Source organism: Triticum dicoccoides, chromosome 7B (genome assembly GCF_002162155.2).
Source record: "Triticum dicoccoides isolate Atlit2015 ecotype Zavitan chromosome 7B, WEW_v2.0, whole genome shotgun sequence".
NCBI lineage: Eukaryota > Viridiplantae > Streptophyta > Magnoliopsida > Poales > Poaceae > Triticum > Triticum dicoccoides.
This window is the reverse complement of record NC_041393.1, coordinates 770,156,149-770,173,912: the sequence shown is the minus strand read 5'-3', so window position 1 is coordinate 770,173,912 and position 17,764 is coordinate 770,156,149.

The window sequence follows — 17,764 nt, the reverse complement described above, 5'->3', positions numbered from 1 at the left end:
GGGGGGGGGAGTGCGTGGTGGTAGTGTGTTAGGGTTTCGGGGATGGGGGTTATGGGGAGGCCGGTTGGGCCAAGGGGGATTTGGGCCGGCCTGGCAGGTCGTGGCCCAGTTGGGCCGGTGGCCTGCTGGGCCGGAGCCCCGGCGGGGTTTCTTTTCCTTTTTTTGTTTGTTTTTTCTCTTTTGTATTTTCTTTTATTATTTGTTTTCTGTTTTAATTCATTTAAAAGTATTTAGGCATTTTATAAAAATGTGTTTACTGCACTATAATTACCTATGCCATTTTTGGCACTGCCCGAACATTTTCGTTTTGACTTTTGAAAACTTTGGGTGTTTGTCGCTAATTCATTTTTGAATTTGCAATGTTTTTGAGCTACCACTTAATTAGCAACAGTAACATAGATGACATGGCATCATCAAGAGAGTTTTACTGTAGTCTAATTATCCGGGCGTTACATGGAAAGCATAAGGAGCCATTGGGGGCTGCCCCCATCCTCCATTGAAGTCTCTCATGTAATATGGCACATAGGAGGGTTGTGACATCCATGGTATCGGTGCTAATGACCCATATGTTGGGGAACGTAGCAGAAATTCAAAATATTCCTACGCGTATCACCAAGATCTATCTATGGAGAGACCAGCAACGAGTAGAAAGAGAGGTTGAGGAAGACTCCATCCAGCAGCAGCACAACGGCGTGGTGGTGGTGGAGGAGCGTGGCAATCCCGCAGGGCTTCGCCAAGCACCACGGGTGAGGAGAATAACTTGGGAGAGAGGAAGGGGCTGCACCAAAGGCATAAGGTGTGTTTGGGAGGCCCTCCTACCCCACTATATATAGGGATCCCAAGGGGGGGGGGGTGCGCCAGCCCCTAGGAGATCCAATCTCTAAGGGGGCGGCGGCCAGGGGAGGAGTCCTCCCCCCCCAAGGCACCTAGGAGGTGCCTTCCCCTGCTGGGACTCTTCCTTTAGGGTTTCCCCAGGAGCATGGGCCTCTTGGGGCTGGTGCCCTTGGCCCATGTAGGCCAAGGCGCACCCCTTACAGCCCATGTGGCCCCCGGGGGCAGGTGGCCCCACCCGGTGGGCCCCCGGGACCCTTCCGGTGGTCCCGGTACAATACCGATGACCCCGAAACTTGTCCCGATGGCCGAAACAGGACTTCCTATATATAAATCTTTACCTCCGGACCATTCCGGAACTCCTCGTGACGTCTGGGATCTCATCCGGGACTCCGAAAAACATTCGGTTACCACATACAAGCTTCCTTTATAACCCTAGCGTCATCGAACCTTAAGTGTGTAGACCCTACGGGTTCGGGAGACATGTAGACATGACCGAGACGTTCTCCGGTCAATAACCAACAGCGGGATCTGGATACCCATGTTGGCTCCCACATGTTCCACGATGATCTCATCGAATGAACCACGATGTCAAGGACTTAATCAATCCCGTATTCAATTCCCTTTGTCTATCGGTATGTTACTTGCCCGAGACTCGATCGTCGGTATACCGATACCTTGTTCAATCTCGTTACCGGCAAGTCACTTTACTCGTTCCGTAACACATCATCCCGTGATCAACTCCTTGGTCACATTGCGCATATGATGATGTCCTACCGAGTGGGCCCAGAGATACCTCTCCGTTTACACGGAGTGACAAATCCCAGTCTCGATTCGTGCCAACCCAACAGACACTTTAATGCACCTTTATAGCCACCCAGTTACATTGTGACGTTTGGTACACCCAAAGCATTCCTACGGTATCCGGGAGTTGCACAATCTCATGGTCTAAGGAAACAATACTTGACATTGGCAAAGCTCTAGCAAACGAACTACACGATCTTTGTGCTATGCTTAGGATTGGGTCTTGTCCATCACATCATTCTCCTAATGATGTGATCCCGTTATCAACGACATCTAATGTCCATAGCCAGGAAACCATGACTATCTGTTGATCACAACGAGCTAGTCAACTAGAGGCTCACTAGGGACATATTGTGGTCTATGTATTCACACGTGTATTACGATTTCCGGATAATACAGTTATAGCATGAATAAAAGACTATTATCATGAACAAAGAAATATAATAATAACTTATTTATTATTGCCTCTAAGGCATATTTCCAACAGTCTCCCACTTGCACTAGAGTCAATAATCTAGTTCACATCGCCATGTGATTAACACTCACAGGTCACATCGCCATGTGACTAATACCCAAGAGTTTACTAGAGTCAGTAGTCTAGTTCACATCACTATGTGATTAACACTCAATGAGTTTTATGTTTGATCATGTTGCTTGTGAGAGAGGTTTTAGTCAACGGGTCTGAACCTTTCAGATCCGTGTGTGCTTTACAAATCTCTATGTCATCTCCTAGATGTAGCTACCACGCTCTATTTGGAGCTATTCCAAATAACTGTTCTACTTGGAGCTATTCTAAATTATTGCTCCATTATATGTATCCGGTCTCTCTACTCAGAGCTATCCGGATAGGTGTCAAGCTTGCATCGACATAACCCTTTACGACGAACTCTTTTAGCACCTCCATAATCGAGAAAATTCCTTAGTCCACTAGTTACTAAGGATAACTTTGACCGCTGTCCTGTGATCCATTCTTGGATCACTCTTGTACCCCTTGACTAACTCATGGCAAGGCACACTTCAGGTGCGGTACACAGCATAGCATACTGAAGAGCCTACGTCTTAAGCATAGGGGACGACCTTCGTCCTTTCCCTCTATTCTGCCGTGGTCGAGCTTTAAGTCTTAACTTCGTACCTTACAACTCAGGCAAGAACTCCTTCTTTGACTGGTCCATCTTGAACACCTTCAAGATCATGTCAAGGTATGTGCTCATTTGAAAGTATTATTAAGCATTTTGATCTATCCTTATAGATCTTGATGCTCAATGTTCAAGTAGCTTAATCCAGGTTTTCTATTGAAAAACACCTTTCAAATAACCCTATATGCGTTCTAGAAATTCTACATCATCTCTGATCATCAATATGTCAACAACATATACTCATCAGAAATTCTATAGCGCTCCCACTCACTTCTTTGGAAATACAAGTTTCTCGTAAACTTTGTACAAGCCCAAAATCTTTGATCATCATCAAAGCACACATTCCAACTCCGAGATGCTCACTCCAGTCCTTAGAAGGATTGCTGGAGCTAGCATACCTTTTAGCATCCTTAGGATCGACAAAACTTTCTGATTGTATTATATACAACCTTCCCTCACGAAAACTAGTAAGGAAACTTGTCTTGACATCCATCTGCCAGATTTCATAAATGCAGCTAATGCTAACATGATTCCGACGGACTTTAAGCATCGCTACGAGTGAGAAAATCTCATCGTAGTCAACTCCTTAAACCTTTCGGAAAACACTTCGCCACAAGTCGAGCTTCATAGATGGTGACATTACCATCCATGTCCGTCTTCTTCTTAAAAGATCCATTTATCTCAATGGCTTGCCGATCATCGGGCAAGTCCACCAAAGTCCATGCTTTGTTCTGATATATGGATACTATCTCGGATTTCATGGCTTCTAACCATTTGTCGGAATCCGGGCCCACCATCGCTTCTCCATAGCTCGTAGGTTCATTGTTGTCCAGCAACATGACTTCCAAGACAGGATTACGTACCACTCTGAAGTAGTACACATCTTTGTCATCCCACGAGGTTTGGTAGTGACTTGATCCGAAGTTTCATGATCAATATCATAAGCTTCCACTTCAATTGGTGTAGGTGCCACAGGAACAACTTCCTGTGCCCTGCCACACACTAGTTGAAGAGACGGTTCAATAACCTTATCAAGTCTCCACCATCCTCCCACTCAACTCTTTCGAGAGAAACCTTTCCTCGAGAAAGGACCCGATTCTAGAAACAATTCATATTGCTTTCGGATCTGAATTAGGAGGTATACCCAACTGTTTTGGGTTTCCTATGAAGATGCATTTTATCCGCTTTGGGTTCGAGCTTATCAACCTGAAACTTTTTCATATAAGCGTCGCAGCCCCAAACTTTTAAGAAACGACAACTTAGGTTTCTCTAAACCATAATTCATACGGTGTCATCTCAACGGAATTACGTGGTGCCCTATATAAAGTGAATGTGGTTGTCTTTAATGCCTAACCCATAAACTATCGTGGCAGTTCGATAAGAGACATCATGGTACGCACCATATCCAATAGGGTGCAACTATGATGTTCGGACACATCATCACACTATGGTGTTCCAGGCGGTATTAATTGCGAAGCAATTTCCACAATGTCTTAATTGTGTGCCAAAACTCGTAACTCAGATATTCATCTCTATGATCATATCATAGACATTTTATCCTCTTGTCACAATGATCTTCTACTTCACTCTGAAATTACTTGAACCATTCAATAATTCAGACTTGTGTTTCATCAAGTAAATATACTCAACATTTACTCGAATCATCTGTGAAGTAAGAACATAATGATATTCACTGCATGCCTCAGCACTCATTGGACTACACACATCAAAATGTGTTACTTCCAACAAGTTGCTATCTTGTTCCATCTTACTGAAACCGAGGCTTTTCAGTCATCTTGCCCATGTGGTATGATTTGCATATCTCAAGTGATTCAAAATCAAGTGAGTTCAAACGGTCCATTTGCATGGAGTTTCTTCATGCATATACACCAATAGACATGGTTCGCATGTCTCAAACTTTTCAAAAAACGAGTGAGTCCAAAGATCCATCAACATGGAGCTTCTTCATGCGTTTTATACCAATATGACTTACATGGCAGTGCCACAAGTAAGTGGTACTATCATTACTATCTTATATCTTTTGGCATGAAAATGTGTATCACTACGACCGAGATTCAATAAACCATTCCTTTAGGTGCAAGACCATTGAAGGTATTATTCAAAAATAGAGTAACCATTATTCTCCTTAAATGAATAACCGTATTGCGATAGACATAATCCAATCATGTCTATGCTCAACGCAAACACCAATCTCGGTGGTAGAGGGAGCGTGCGATGCTTGATCATATCAACCTTGGAAACACTTCCAACATATATCGTCAGCTCACCTTTAGCTAGTCTCCGTTTATTCCGTAGCTTTTATTTCGAGTTACTAACACTTAGCAACCGAACCGGTATCCAATACCCTGGTGCTACTAGGAGTAATAGTAAAGTACACATTAACATAATGTATATCCAATATACTTCTATCGACCTTGCCAGCCTTCTCATCTACCAAGTATCTAGGGTAATCCTGCTCTAGTGACTGTTCCCCTTATTACAGAAGCACTTAGTCTCGGGTTTGGGTTCAACCTTGGGTTTCTTCTCTTGAGCAGCAGCTGAATTGCCGTTTCATGAAGTATCCCTTTGTTCCCTTGCCCTTCTTGAAACTAGTGGTTTCACCAACCATCAACAATTGATGCTCCTTCTTGATTTCTACTTTCGCGGTGTCAAACATCGTGAATACCTCAAGGATCATCTTATTTATCCCTGATATGTTATAGTTCATCATGAAGCTCTAGCAGCTTGGTGGCAATGACTTTGGGGAAACATCACTATCTCATCTGGAAGATCAACTCCCACTCGATTCAAGTGATTGTTGCACTCAGACAATCTGAGCACAAGCTCAACGATTGAGCTTTTCTCCCTTAGTTTGCAGGCTAAGAAAATCATCGGAGGTCTCATACCTCTTGATGTGGGCACGAGCCTGAAATCCCAATTTCAGCCCTCGAAACATCTCATATGTTCCGCGACGTTTCGAAAACGTCTTTGGTGCCTCAATTCTAAACCGTTTAACTGAACTATCACGTAGTTATCAAAACGTGTATGTTCGATGTTCGAAACATCCACAAACGACGTTTGGGGTTCAGCACATTGAGCAGTGCATTAAGGACATAAGCTTTCTACTGTCCGCATAATTGCTACTTCAACTTTCAACTATATTTTCTCTAGGAACACATCTAAAACAGTAGAACTATAGCGTGAACTACGACATAATTTGCAAAAGGTCTTTTGACTATGTTCAGGATAATTAAGTTCATCTTATGAACTCCCACTTAGATAGACATCCCTCTGGTCATCTAAGTGATCACATGATCCGAGTCAACTAGCCCGTGTCCGATCATCACGTGAGACGGACTAGTTAACATCGGTGAACATCTTCATGTTGATCGTATCTACTATACGACTCATGCTCGACCTTTCGGTCTCCGTGTTCCGAGGCCATGTCTGCACATGCTAGGCTCGTCAAGTTAACCCTAAGTGTTTTCGCTGTGTAAAACTGTCTTACACCCGTTGTATGTGAACGTAAGAATCCATCACACCCGATCATCACGTGGTGCTTAGAAGCGACGAACTGTAGCAACGGTGCACAGTTAGGGGAGAACACTTCTTGAAATTTTGTAAGGGATCATCTTATTTACTACCGTCGTTCTAAGCAAACAAGATGCATAAACATGATAAACATCACATGCAATCAAATAGAGTAGTGACATGATATGGCCAATATCATATAGCTCCTTTGATCTTCATCTTCGGGGCTCCATGATCATCATCGTCACCGGCTTGACACCATGATCTCCATCATCATGATCTCCATCATCGTGTCTTCATGAAGTTGTCACGCCAACGACTACTTCTACTTCTATGACTAACGCGTTTAGCAATAAAGTAAAGTAGTTTACATGGCGTTCTTCAATGACACGCAGGTCATACAAAAAATAAAGACAACTCCTATGGCTCCTGCCGGTTGTCATACTCATCGACATGCAAGTCGTGAATCCTATTACAAGAACATGATCAATCTCATACATCACATATATCATTCATCACATCCTTTTGGCCATATCACATCACATAGCATACCCTGCAAAAACAAGTTAGACGTCCTCTAATTGTTGTTGCATGTTTTACGTGGCTGCTATGGGTTTCTAGCAAGAACGTTTCTTACCTACGCAAGACCACAACGTGATATGCCAATTGCTATTTACCCTTCATAAGGACCCTTTTCATCGAATCCGTTCCGACTAAAGTGGGAGAGACTGGCACCCGCTAGCCACCTTATGCACCAAGTGCATGTCAATCGGTGGAACCTGTCTCACGTAAGAGTACGTGTAAGGTCGGTCCGGGCCGCTTCATCCCACAATACCGTCGAAACAAGATTGGACTAGTAACGGTAAGCATATTGAACAACATCAACGCCCACAACTACTTTGTGTTCTACTCGTGCAAAGAACCTACGCAATAAACCTGGCTCTGATACCACTGTTGGGGAACGTAGCAGAAATTCAAAATTTTCCTACGCGTATCACCAAGATCTATCTATGGAGAGACCAGCAACGAGTAGAAAGAGAGGTTGAGAAAGACTCCATCCAGCAGAAGCACAACGGCGTGGTGGTGGTGGAGGAGCGTGGCAATCCCGCAGGGCTTCGCCAAGCACCACGGGTGAGGAGAATAACTTGGGACTGTTGGAAATATGCCCTAGAAGCAATAATAAAAGTATTATTATTATATTTCCTTCTTCATGATAATTGTCTTTCATTCATGCTATAACTGTATTATCCGGAAATCGTAATACACGTGTGAATACATAGACCACAATATGTCCCTAGTGAGCCTCTAGTTGACTAGCTCGTTGTGATCAACAGATAGTCATGGTTTCCTGGCTATGGACATTGGATGTCGTTGATAACGGGATCACATCATTAGGAGAATGATGTGATGGACAAGACCCAATCCTAAGCATAGCACAAGGATCGTGTAGTTCGTTTGCTAGAGCTTTGCCAATGTCAAGTATCTCTTCCTTTGACCATGAGATCGTGTAACTCCTGGATACCGTAGGAGTGCTTTGGGTGTATCAAACGTCACAACGTAACTGGGTGACTATAAAGGTGCACTACAGGTATCTTCGAAAGTATCTATTGTTTTATGCGGATCGAAACTGGGATTTGTCACTCCGTGTAAACGGAGAGGTATCTCTGGGCCCACTCGGTAGGACATCATCATATGCGCAATGTGACCAAGGAGTTGATCACGGGATGATGTGTCTCGGAAAGTTGAGTGGGAGGATGGTGGAGACTTGATAAGGTTATTGAACCGTCACTTCAACAAGTGTGTAGCAGGGCACAGGAAGTTGTTCCTATGGCACCTACACCAATTGAAGTAGAAGCTTATGATAGTGATCATGAAGTTTCGGATCAAGTCACTGTCATACCTCGTAGGGTGACAAGGATACGTACTACTTCAGAGTGGTACAGTAATCCTGTCTTGGAAGTCATGTTGCTGGACAACAATGAACCTACGAGCTATGGAGAAGCGATGGTGGGCCTGAATTCCGACAAATGGTTAGAAGCCATGAAATCCGAGATAGTATCCATATATCAGAACAAAGCATGGACTTTGATGGACTTGCCCGATGATCGGCAATCCATTGAGATAAATGGATCTTTGAGAAGAAGACGGACGTGGATGGTAATGTCACCATCTATGAAGCTCGACTTGTGGCGAAGTGTTTTCCGACAAGTTCAAGGAGTTGACTACAATGAGATTTTCTCACTCGTAGTGATGCTTAAAGTCCGTCGGAATCATGTTAGCATTAGCTGCATTTATGAAATCTGGCAGATGGATGTCAAGACAAGTTTCCTTACTAGTTTTCGTAAGGAAAGGTTGTATGCAATACAATCAGAAAAGTTTTGTCGATCCTAAGGATGCTAAAAGGTATGCTAGCTCCAGCGATTCTTTTAAGGACTGGAGTAAGCATCTCGGAGTTGGAATGTACGCTTTGATGAGATGATCAAAGATTTTGGATTTATACAAAGTTTATAAGAAACTTGTATTTCCAAAGAAGTGAGTGGGAGCACTATAGAATTTCTGATGAGTATATGTTGTTGACATATTGATGATCAGAGATGATGTAGAATTTCTAGAAAGCATATAGGGTTATTTGAAAGGTGTTTTTCAATAGAAAACCTGGATTAAGCTACTTGAACATTGAGCATCAAGATCTATAAGGATAGATCAAAATGCTTAATAATACTTTCAAAATGAGCATATACCTTGACATGATCTTGAAGGTGTTCAAGATGGATCGGTCAAAGAAGAAGTTCTTGCCTGAGTTGTAAGGTACGAAGTTAAGACTTAAAGCTCGACCACGGCAGAATAGAGAGAAAGGATGAAGGTCGTCCCCTATGCTTTAGACGTAGGCTCTACAGTATGCTATGCTGTGTACCGCACCGAAAGTGTGCCTTGCCATGAGTCAGTCAAGGGGTACAAGAGTGATCCATGAATGGATCATAGAACAGCGGTCAAAGTTATCCTTAGTAACTAGTGGACTAAGGAATTTTCTCGATTATGGAGGTGGTAAAAGAGTTCGTCGTAAAGGTTACGACGATGCAAGCTTCACACCTATCCGGATAGCTCTGAGTAGAGAGACTGGATACATATAATGGAGCAATAATTTGAATAGCTCCAAGTAGAACAGTTGTTTGGAATAGCTCCAAATAGAGCGTGGTAGCTGCATCTAGGAGATGACATAGAGATTTGTAAAGCACACACGGATCTGAAAGGTTCAGACCCGTTGACTAAAACCTCTCTCACAAGCAACATGATCAAACATAAAACTCATTGAGTGTTAATCACATAGTGATGTGAACTAGACTACTGACTCTAGTAAACTCTTGGGTATTAGTCACATGGCGATGTGACCTGTGAGTGTTAATCACATGGCGATGTGAACTAGATTATTGACTCTAGTGCAAGTGGGAGACTGTTGGAAATATGCCCTAGAAGCAATAATAAAAGTATTATTATTATATTTCCTTGTTCATGATAATTGTCTTTTATTCATGCTATAACTGTATTATCCGGAAATCGTAATACACGTGTGAATACATAGACCACAATATGTCCCTAGTGAGCCTCTAGTTGACTAGCTCGTTGTGATCAACAGATAGTCATGGTTTCCTGGCTATGGACATTGGATGTCGTTGATAACAGGATCACATCATTAGGAGAATGATGTGATGGACAAGACCCAATCCTAAGCCTAGCACAAAGATCGTGTAGTTCGTTTGCTAGAGCTTTGCCAATGTCAAGTATCTCTTCCTTTGACCATGAGAGCGTGTAACTCCTGGATACCGTAGGAGTGCTTTGGGTGTATCAAACGTCACAACGTAACTGGGTGACTATAAAGGTGCACTACAGGTATCTCCGAAAGTATCTATTGTTTTATGCGGATCGAGACTGGGATTTGTCACTCCGTGTAAACGGGGAGGTATCTCTGGGCCCACTCGGTAGGACATCATCATAATGTGCACAATGTGACCAAGGGGTTGATCACGGGATGATGTGTTACGGAACGAGTAAAGAGACTTGCCGGTAACGAGATTGAACAAGGTATCGGTATACCGACGATCGAATCTCGGGCAAGTAAAATACCGCTAGACAAAGGGAATTGTATACGGGATTGATTGAGTCCTTGACATCGTGGTTCATCCGATGAGATCATCGTGGAACATGTGGGAGCCAACATGGGTATCCAGATCCCGCTGTTGGTTATTGACCGGAGAACATCTCGGTCATGACTACATGTCTCCCGAACCCGTAGGGTCTACACACTTAAGGTTCGATGACGCTAGGGTTATAAAGGAAGTTTGTATGTGGTTACCGAATGTTGTTCGGAGTCCCGGATGAGATCCCGGACGTCACGAGGAGTTCCGGAATGGTCCGGAGGTAAAGATTTATATATAGGAAGTCCTGTTTCGGCCATCGGGACAAGTTTCGGGGTCATCGGTATTGTACCGGGACCACCGGAAGGGTCCCGGGGGCCCACCGGGTGGGGCCACCTGCCCCGTGTTGGAAATATGCCCTAGAGGCAATAATAAATTGATTATTATTATATTTCCTTGTTCATGATAATCGTTTATTATCCATGCTAGAATTGTATTGATAGGAAACTCAGATACATGTGTGGATACATAGACAACACCATGTCCCTAGTAAGCCTCTAGTTGACTAGCTCGTTGATCAATAGATGGTTACGGTTTCCTGACCATGGACATTGGATGTCGTTGATAACAGGATCACATCATTAGGAGAATGATGTGATGGACAAGACCCAATCCTAAGCCTAGCACAAGATCATGTAGTTCGTATGCTAAAGCTTTTCTAATGTCAAGTATCATTTCCTTAGACCATGAGATTGTGCAACTCCCGGATACCGTAGGAGTGCTTTGGGTGTGCCAAACGTCACAACGTAACTGGGTGGCTATAAAGGTACACTACGGGTATCTCTGAAAGTGTCTGTTGGGTTGGCACGAATCGAGATTGGGATTTTGTCACTCCGTGTAAACGGAGAGGTATCTCTGGGCCCACTCGGTAGGACATCATCATAATGTGCACAATGTGACCAAGGGGTTGATCACGGGATGATGTGTTACGGAACGAGTAAAGAGACTTGCCGGTAACGAGATTGAACAAGGTATCGGTATACCGACGTGATCTTGACGTGAGCACATGCCTTGACGTGATCTTGAAGGTGTTCAAGATGGATCAGTCAAAGAAGGAGTTCTTGCCTGAGTTGTAAGGTATGAAGTTAAGACTTAAAGCTCGACCATGGCAGAATAGAGAGAAAGGAACGAAGGTCGTCCCCTATGCTTAAGACATAGGCTCTACAGTATGCTATGCTGTGTACCGCACCTGAAGTGTGCTTTACCATGAGTCAGTCAAGGGGTACAAGAGTGATCCAAGAATGGATCACAGGACAGCGGTCAAAGTTATCCTTAGTAACTAGTGGACTAAGGAATTTTCTCAATTATGGAGGTGGTAAAAGAGTTCGTCGTAAAGGGTTACGTCGATGCAAGCTTAACACCTATCCGGATAGCTCTGAGTAGAGATACCGGATACGTATAATGGAGCAACAATTTAGAATAGCTCCAAGTAGAACAGTTATTTGGAATAGCTCCAAATAGAACGTGGTTGCTGCATCTAGGAGATGACATAGAGATTTGTAAAGCACACACGGATCTGAAAGGTTCAGACCCGTTGACTATAACCTCTCTCACAAGCATAACATGATCAAACCCAGAACTCATCGAGTGTTAATCACATGGTAAATGTGAACTAGATTATTGACTCTAGTAAACTCTTTGGGTGTTAGTCACATGGGGATGTGACCTTGAGTGTTAATCACATATCGATGTGAACTAGATTATTGACTCTAGTGCAAGTGGGAGACTGTTGGAAATATGCCCTAGAGGCAATAATAAATTAGTTATTATTATATTTCCTTGTTCATGATAATTGTCTTTTATTCATGCTATAACTGTATTATCCGGAAATCGTAATACACGTGTGAATACATAGACCACAATATGTCCCTAGTGAGCCTCTAGTTGACTAGCTCGTTGTGATCAACAGATAGTCATGGTTTCCTGGCTATGGACATTGGATGTCGTTGATAACGGGATCACATCATTAGGAGAATGATGTGATGGACAAGACCCAATCCTAAGCATAGCACAAGGATCGTGTAGTTCGTTTGCTAGAGCTTTGCCAATGTCAAGTATCTCTTCCTTTGACCATGAGATCGTGTAACTCCTGGATACCGTAGGAGTGCTTTGGGTGTATCAAACGTCACAACGTAACTGGGTGACTATAAAGGTGCACTACAGGTACCTCCGAAAGTATCTATTGTTTTATGCGGATCGAGACTGGGATTTGTCACTCTGTGTAAACGGAGAGGTATCTCTGGGCCCACTCGGTAGGACATCATCATATGCGCAATGTGACCTAGGAGTTGATCACGGGATGATGTGTTACGGAACGAGTAAAGTGACTTGCCGGTAACGAGATTGAACAAGGTATCGGTATACCGACGATCGAATCTCGGGCAAGTAAAATACCGCTAGACAAAGGGAATTGAATACGGGATTGATTAAGTCCTTGACATCGTGGTTCATCCGATGAGATCATCGTGGAACATGTGGGAGCCAACATGGGTATCCAGATCCCGCTGTTGGTTATTGACCGGAGAACGTCTCGGTCATGTCTACATGTCTCCCGAACCCGTAGGGTCTACACACTTAAGGTTCGATGACGCTAGGGTTATAAAGGAAGCTTGTATGTGGTTACCGAATGTTATTCGGAGTCCCGGATGAGATTCCGGACGTGACAAGGAGCTCCGGAATGGTCCGGAGGTAAAGATTTATATATAGGAAGTCCTGTTTCGGCCATCGGGACAAGTTTCGGGGTCATCGGTATTGTACCGGGACCACCGGAAGGGTCCCGGGGGCCCACCGGGTGGGGCCACCTGCCCCGGGGGGCCACATGGGCTGTAGGGGGTGCGCCTTGGCCTACATGGGCCAAGGGCACCAGCCCCAAGAGGCCCATGCGCCTAGGGAACCCTAGAGGGAAGAGTCCTCGAGGGGGAAGGCACCTCCGAGGTGCCTTGGGGAGGATGGACTCCTCCCCCCCTCTTGGCCGCACCCCTTTCTTGGAGTAGGGGGCAAGGCTGCGCCTCCCCCCTCTCCCCTGCCCCTATATATAGTGGAGGGAAGGGAGGGCATCCATACCTGAGCCCTTGGCGCCTCCCTCCCTCCCGTGACACCTCCTCCTCTCCCGTAGGTGCTTGGCGAAGCCCTGCAGGATTGCCACGCTCCTCCATCACCACCACGCCGTTGTGCTGCTGCTGGATGGAGTCTTCCTCAACCTCTCCCTCTCTCCTTGCTGGATCAAGGCGTGGGAGACGTCACCGGGCTGTACGTGTGTTGAACGCGGAGGTGCCGTCCGTTCGGCACTTGATCATCGGTGATTTGAATCACGACGAGTACGACTCCATCAACCCCGTTCACTTGAACGCTTCCGCTTAGCGATCTACAAGGGTATGTAGATGCACTCCTCTTTCTACTCGTTGCTGGTCTCTCCATAGATAGATCTTGGTGATACGTAGGAAATTTTTTGAATTTCTGCTACGTTCCCCAACAGTGGCATCATGAGCTAGGTCTATTGCGTAGATTCTTTGCACGAGTAGAACACAAAGTAGTTGTGGGCGTTGATGTTGTTCAATATGCTTACCGTTACTAGTCCAATCTTGTTTCGACGGTATTGTGGGATGAAGCGGCCCGGACCGACCTTACACGTAATCTTACGTGAGACAGGTTCCACCGATTGACATGCACTTGGTGCATAAGGTGGCTAGCGGGTGCCAGTCTCTCCCACTTTAGTCGGAACGGATTCGATGAAAAGGGTCCTTATGAAGGGTAAATAGCAATTGGCATATCACATTGTGGTTTTGCGTAGGTAAGAAACGTTCTTGCTAGAAACCCATAGCAGCCACGTAAAACATGCAAACAACAATTAGAGGACGTCTAACTTGTTTTTGCAGGGTATGCTATGTGATGTGATATGGCCAAAAGGATGTGATGAATGATATATGTGATGTATGAGATTGATCATGCTCTTGTAATAGGATTCACGACTTGCATGTCGATGAGTATGACAACCGGCAGGAGCCATAGGAGTTGTCTTTATTTTTTTGTATGACCTGCGTGTCATTGAAGAACGCCATGTAAACTACTTTACTTTATTGCTAAACGCGTTAGTCATAGAAGTAGAAGTAGTCATTGGCGTGACAACTTCATAAAGACACGATGATGGAGATCATGATGATGGAGATCATGGTGTCATGCCGGTGACAAGATGATCATGGAGCCCCGAAGATGAAGATCAAAGGAGCTATATGATATTGGCCATATCATGTCACTACTCTATTTGATTGCATGTGATGTTTCTCATGTTTATGCATCTTGTTTGCTTAGAACGACGGTAGTAAATAAGATGATCCCTTACAACAATTTCAAGATGTGTTCTCCCCTAACTGTGCACCGTTGCTACAGTTCGTCGCTTCTAAGCACCACGTGATGATCGGGTGTGATGGATTCTTACGTTCACATACAACGGGTGTAAGACAGTTTTACACAGCGAAAACACTGAGGGTTAACTTGACGAGCCTAGCATGTGCAGACATGGCCTCGGAACACGGAGACCGAAAGGTCGAGCATGAGTCGTATAGTAGATACGATCAACATGAAGATGTTCAACGATGATAACTAGTCCGTCTCACGTGATGATCGGACACGGCCTAGTTGACTCGGATCATGTGATCACTTAGATGACCAGAGGGATGTCTATCTAAGTGGGAGTTCATAAGATGAACTTAATTATCTTGAACATAGTCAAAAGGATTTTGCAAATTATGTCGTAGCTCGCGCTTTAGTTCCACTGTTTAGATATGTTCCTAGAGAAAATATAGTTGAAAGTTGAAAGTAGCGATTATGCGGACAGTAGAAAGCTTATGTCCTTAATGCACCGCTCAGTGTGCTGAACCCCAAACATTGTCTGTGGATGTTGCGAACGTCTGACATACACGTTCTGATAACTACGTGATAGTTCAGTTAAATGGTTTAAGTAGAGGCACCAAAGACGTTTTCGAAACATCGCGGAACATATGAGATGTTTCGAGGGCTGAAATTGGGATTTCAGGCTCGTGCCCACGTCAAGAGGTATAAGACCTCCGACGATTTTCTTAACCTGCAAACTAAGGGAGAAAAGCTCAATCGTTGAGCTTGTGCTCAGATTGTCTGAGTGCAACAATCACTTGAATCGAGTGGGAGTTGATCTTCCAGAAGAGATAGTGATGTTTCTCCAAAGTCATTGCCACCAAGCTGCTAGAGCTTCGTGATGAACTATAACATATCAGGGATGGATATGATGATCCTTGAGGTATTCACGATGTTTGACACCGCGAAAGTAGAAATCAAAAAGGAGCATCAATTGTTGATGGTTGTTGAAACCACTAGTTTCAAGAAGGGCAAGGGCAAGAAGGGATACTTCATGAAACGGCAAATCAGCTGCTGCACCAATGAAGAAACCCGAGGTTGAACCCAAACCCGAGACTAAGTGCTTCTGTAATAAGGGGAACAACCACTGGAGCAAGATTACCCTAGATACTTGGTAGATGAGAAGGCTGGCAAGGTCGATAGAAGTATATTGGATATACATTATGTTAATGTGTACTTTACTAGTACTCCTAGTAGCACCAGGGTATTGGATACCGGTTCGGTTGCTAAGTGTTAGTAACTTGAAATAAAAGCTACGGAATAAACGGAGACTAGCTAAAGGTGAGCTGACGATATATGTTGGAAGTGTTTCCAAGGTTAATATGATCAAGCATCGCACGCTCCCTCTACCACCGAGATTGGTGTTTACGTTGAGCATAGACATGATTGGATTATGTCTATCGCAATACGGTTATTCATTTAAGGAGAATAATGGTTACTCTGTTTATTTGAATAATACCTTCAATGGTCTTACACCTAAAATGAATGGTTTATTGAATCTCGATCGTAGTGATACACATTTTCATGCCAGAAGATATAAGATAGTAATGATAGTACCACTTACTTGTGGCACTGCCATGTAAGTCATAATGGTGTAAAACGCATGAAGAAGCTCCATGTTGATGGATCTTTGGACTCACTCGTTTTTGAAAAGTTTGAGACATGCGAACCATGTCTATTGGTGTATATGCATGAAGAAACTCCATGCAAATGGATCGTTCGGACTCACTTGATTTTGAATCACTTGAGATATGCAAATCATACCACATGGGCAAGATGACCGAAAAGCCTCGTTTTTCAGTAAGATGGAACAAGATAGCAACTTGTTGGAAGTAACACATTTTGATGTGTCCAATCCAATGAGTGCTGAGGCATGCAGTGAATATCGTTATGATCTTACTTCACAGATGATTCGAGTAGATGTTGAGAATATTTACCTGATGAAACACAAGTCTGAATTATTGAATGGTTCAAGTAATTTCAGAGTGAAGTAGAAGATCATTGTGACAAGAGGATAAAATGTCTATGATATGATCATAGAGATGAATATCTGAGTTACGAGTTTTGGCACACAATTAAGACATTGTGGAAATTGTTTCGCAATTAATACCGCCTGGAACACCATAGTGTGATGGTGTGTCCGAACATCATAGTTGCACCCTATTGGATATGGTGCGTACCATGATGTCTCTTATCGAATTACCACTATTGTCCATGGGTTAGGCATTAGAGACAACCACATTCACTTTAAATAGGGCACCACATAATTCCGTTGAGATGACACCGTATGAATTATGGTTTAGAGAAACCTAAGTTGTCGTTTCTTAAAGGTTTGGGGCTGCGACGCTTATGTGAAAAAGTTTCAGGTTGATAAGCTCGAACCCAAAGCGGATAAGATGCATCTTCATAGGACACCCAAACAGTTGGGTATACCTCCTAATTCAGATCCGAAAGCAATATGGATTGTTTCTTGAATCGGGTCCTTTCTCGAGAAAAGTTTGTCTCGGAAAGTTGAGTGGGAGGATGGTGGAGACTTGATAAGGTTATTGAACCGTCACTTCAACAAGTGTGTAGCAGGGAACAGGAAGTTGTTCCCGTGGCACCTACACCAATTGAAGTAGAAGCTTATGATAGTGATCATGAAGTTTCGGATCAAGTCACTGTCATACCTCGTAGGGTGACAAGGATACGTACTACTTCAGAGTGGTACAGTAATCCTGTCTTGGAAGTCATGTTGCTGGACAATAATGAACCTACGAGCTATGGAGAAGCGATGGTGGGCCCGAATTCTGACAAATGGTTAGAAGCCATGAAATCCGAGATAGTATCCATATATCAGAACAAAGCATGGACTTTGATGGACTTGCCCGATGATCGGCA